Below are 5,219 nucleotides of genomic sequence, written 5' to 3' on the forward strand. Positions count from 1 at the left end.
CACCCTCTTTGGATTCTTTTTGGTTTGGTAAAGTGGAGGGTACCTCATGAATCTTTGTCAATTTGCTTTAAAGCTCCTTGGCATCCTTGTATTCTCCAATTTGAGTCAAAAATATTGCTCGGCAATATGTTGACCAATACTTTGGTCACTTTGTCATTGGCCTCACTTCTTTGGATTTGTTCTTGGATCCATTTGCTTTTCTTGAGAATCTTGCCCTTTGAATTAGTTGGAGCTTCAAAGCCTTCCATTAGAGCAAATCATTGCTCTATCTCCATCATGAAGAAATTCTCGATTCTTGATTTCCAAGAATCAAAGCTTGTCATTGATGTGAATGATGGAGGTACCCTTGTGTCGAATCCATGTCCATCTTGGAATTCTATTTGAAGTTGAGCTCTTGATGAATTCTTTGACTTTGAACTTGCTTCAACTTCTTCTCCCTCTAGCTTATTGCCCCTTCCGACGATGATTCCCATGAAGAGCGACCTCGCTCTAATACCACTTGTTAGGGATGATTTGTAGCTAGAGGGGGTGAATAACTCGTCACGCGCTCGTTACCTGCTTCGTGATGGTGATGTGCAGCGGAAAGAACACGAAACAACAATACAACGCTAACAAGTAGGATTTACTTGATATCCACCTCAAGAAGAGGTGACTAATCCAAAGGATCCACACGCGACACACACTCCACTAACAAAAACACTCCTTCTCGGTAACTTCCGGAGGTAGAGAAACCTCATACAAGACTCACCCAAGCATACAACTCAACACAAGAAGAAAATACAAAGAATACAACTGAAAAACCTTTCTTCTTGCTCACTTGGTACTTGTAAACGCCTCTTGAGCCTTGGAAGTGCAACAACACTTGTCTCCAAGAGCTTACAAGAACTGGCGGCGAGTAGTCAAATAAGTCGTGTAAAGATCGGGAGAAGAGATACAGAGAAGAAGCTCGCCAATGGCTATATACTTTGCGCTCCTAGGGCTCCCAATCGATTGGACATGCTCCCAATCAATTGCCACGTCAGATCCGCACCATCCCAGCCGTCCATCACTCGCTACTTGCGCAAAGGTCACATCTCAATCGATCGGCTGATCGATTGGGGAGGCTTGAATCGATCGGTCGATCGATTCAGAGCGCCTCTGTGCTCTCTAGATGAAGACTTGAATCGATTGACCGATCGATTCAAGCTTCCTCGCGATTGCGCGAGAAAACCAGCTGTCAATCAATTGGCCGATCATTGGTGGTGCCTAATTGATCGGCTGATCAATTGACAACTCTCTATGCTCACGACACTTGCTCCCAATCGATCGGTCGATCGATTGGGCCGCTGCTTATCGCAACACTCTCCCAATCGATCGGCTGATTGATTGGGCTTGGGTCAATCGATCATCCGATCAATTGCCCCAACTTTGACTTACCTGAACTCAAGTCCAAGGTTCCCAATTCCAATATTCGGTCAACCGTGACCTGTTGGGACTCCTTCTGCCTATCATCTGGTCATCCTTGACCTGCTAGGACTTCTTTGCCAAGTCAATCCTTTGACCTACTTGACTCTTCTTCACATCAAACTGGTCATCCCTTGACTAGAGGGGAATTGTTCCAACAATCTTCCCAATCAGACGATTGCACCTGCAATCTCCATGTATTGTCAAACATCGAAACCCAAACATCAAGACTCAAGCTTGAGCCAACTCAAGCTTAGTCAACATGGTCAACCTGACCCAAGGGATATTGCACCAACACATTTATCATATATAGATATACTATCATATATATTGCATAAGTGTTACAAGCATATCTATTGTTGATCCCTAGTGATTTACCAGTCGTTATACCATGTGTGTTAGACTTGTACTGGTATGTGTGTTTATCTTATCGTATATGATCATGTTCTATTTTCCTATTGAGACTGTATATCTTTGATCGTCTTACACATTTTGTCTATGCACTACCATTTGTCTATTACCTGCTGAGTAACCTGGATTCACCACCCCTTTTACTGGTTTTTCTTTCGCCAGGGAATAGGTACAGGATTTATGGAGTTGCTTGGAGGATCCCAGCTGTTAGTCCTGTTGGTTGCTACTCGGAACACCATTCTGTTTCCCCTGTACAAAAATTTATATAAGCACAGAACCTTACCTAGCTACTCATGTGCTCTACTGAAGTTAAAGTTAGATTGCAAACGATGCTTAATATTATTAATCCAAGTTGCTCTTCAGAAGTTAAACTTGGATTGGAAAGGATGCTTAACATTTTTACTCCAAGTTTAACCGATGTGATCTTCCTAAGTTAAACCATATTACAGAAGTTGATTAAATATCTATTTCAAAAATTGGCTTCCAGGTTAAACATGGCGAGGCACTAGGCCTTCTTGGTTATGGGATCATCCACCACTTCCTGGACAAAGTCTTTCAAAGAAATTGAATATTTAACTTCTTACAGTAACCCTAGGTTTAACTACAGAGACCAAAATAGAAACACAAGATCGAAACGTAAAATCGAAATACAAAATCGATAGCACGAAATCGAAACATAAAATCGTTAGTCTCTTGTGTTAGTGTTTCAGAATCCATGCAAAGAAAACTAACTAATTAATTTGAAGCAGAAATCATTAATTAGTTATACCTTTCTTTGTAGCTAATGATCTCTTGATCTTTTGTTGTATTCCACTCATTCTCTTGGACGTTATGTGGACAACGATCTACCAAGATGGAATCTACCCGAACCACTTCTTCTCCACCAAGACTCTTGAACCACCAAGGGATGTCAAAATAGGAAACTACCTTCTCTTCTTCTCCTCCTCCAAGTAGTCGACTACCAAGGAGATGAAACTTCTTTGATGTGCCACCGACCTTGAGAGAAAGAAAACAAGGAGAAAGAAGAGAAGCAAGGGCAGGCCACACCAAGGAAAAGAAAGAGGGCTTAAGGTTGTGTGTCTCATGAGACACCCTCTCCTTCTCTTTTATAATCCTTGTTCATGGCAAAAAAAAGGAAAGTTTTAAACATAATTAAAACTTCCTTATTTTTGACCTCCCAATAAAAAATGAAATTTTAACAACAATTAAAATCTCTCTCTTTTATATTTCCTATTGTGCATGGCAACAAAAGGAAAGTTTTAAAATTAATCTCTCTCTTTTAAAACATGTAGACAACTACAAAAAAGGAAAGATTAATTAAAACTTCTCTTTTTAAATCATGGTTACAAAAAAGAAAAGTTTTATCAAAAATTAAAATCTCTCTTTTAGATAACTACAAATAAGGAAAGATTTTAACAAAATTAAAATCTCTCTTTAATCCTTTGTAGATAGGTATAAAAGGAAAGATTTTAAAAATTTAAAACTCTCTTTTAAAACCATGAGGATGGCTATAAAATGAAAGATTTTAGTAAAAATAAAATCTTCCTTTTATTCCTTTAGTGGATGCTAAAAAGGAAAGTTTAAACAAAATTAAATCTTTCTTTTAACCATTGTAGATAACTATAAAAAAGGAAAGATTTTAACAAAATTTTGTTTTAAAACAAAACTTCCTTTCTCTTCCACTAGTGGCCGGCCACATCTTGGACACCAAGATATGCTTGGGTCGACCACCTCTTGGACTCCAAACAATACTTGGTCGGCCCCCTTGCTCCACGTAAGGATGTGTCCGACCTATTACTTGGGTAAGAAGTAGACTTTGTGAATACAAAGCTTTATAGAGGCTACAACAGGGACCGAGAGGAGAAATTGGTTTTGGTCTCCCGATGAGCTTGAGCTTCCTGTGTTCGCCCCGAACACCCAACTCAAGTTCATCAATAATAACTCATACCACTAAAGAGTTATTATTGAACTACCGCACCAATCCCAAATTACATTATGGGCTCTTTCTTATCATGAGTGCATTAATCTCTCTATGTTTAAGATATCGAATGTCCATTAATGAGATACTGACAACTCATTTAATTAATATCTAGCTCCAAGAGTAGTACTACTCAATTTCATTGTCATGCCGGATTAAGTCCATCTGCAGGGTTTACATGACAATCCTTATGAGCTCCTCAAGGGGGCATCATCAACTTAGATTACTAGGACACAGTTTCCTTCTATAATCAACAACACACCATATAAAGAATATCATTTCCCAACTTATCAGGCCTATTGATTTAACGAACTAAATCTCACCCATTGATAAATTAAAGAAATAAATACTAAGTATATGTGCTTGTTATTATATCGGGATTAAGAGTACTCACATCCATAATAACAGAGGTTTTGTTCTTTTATGCAGTCAGTATAAAAAGAAACAACCTCAAATGGTCCTGCTCAATACACACATAGTGTACTAGTGTAACTTTATAATCAAGATAAACTAATACCAAATTACACTACAACCATTCCAATGGTTTGTCCCAATCCATCTTGGTTGTGAGCTACTATTTATAATTTATAAGGAACTGATAACATGATCTTCTGTGTGGCACCACACACCATGTTATCTACAATATAAACTAAATGGACAACTACATTTAACATAAATGCAGACATTTGACCAATGTGATTCTTATGTTCATACAAAAAAGCTAGGCTTTTAGTATACATCCCAACAAGTCCCACGTCACATCTGAGATCAGCTTTCCATGCCATTTCGTATTACGCTATTGGTACTTGGTATTTGGTCTTGGTATTGTGTTATGTTGTTTTGTTTATGGTTTTAAGCCTTGTGGCTATTTTTATTCGTTTTGAATTTTTATTATGGTGTAAGTCATACCGACATGCAGACAGTCTATTATCTTATATGCTTTTGCGTTTGTACCAACTGTGTAGGCTATATAGCTTTTGTGACTTCTGCTGTGTTTTATTTTAGCCGTGTGAGCTATTTATCAACTGCGTAGCTGTGTTTACTTCTAGTGGTGTGGACTGTTTATAAATTGTGTGATTGTGCTTACATCCAGTCGTGTGAGCTGTTGATAGCTTGTAAGTAACCTTATGGCATTGTATACATGTTTCATTTGTCACTGCTATAGAGAAGGTGTTGTCCGATTTTTGTAGGATAACCTTACTCTCAAGGTGTGACAGTTTTTCCGCTGCATACTCGAACTTCTGACTAGTTTTTTAAAAATGAAAAGAAAAGTTTTAAAACATTATTCACCCTCACCCTCTCACGTTTAATATAATCCTACAAGTGATATCAGAGCAAGAAAGCTTGATTTTAGGGCAACCACTCAATCAAGCTATTTATTTTCTTT

Source organism: Zingiber officinale, chromosome 4B, assembly GCF_018446385.1.
Source record: "Zingiber officinale cultivar Zhangliang chromosome 4B, Zo_v1.1, whole genome shotgun sequence".
Classification (NCBI taxonomy): Eukaryota; Viridiplantae; Streptophyta; class Magnoliopsida; order Zingiberales; family Zingiberaceae; genus Zingiber; species Zingiber officinale.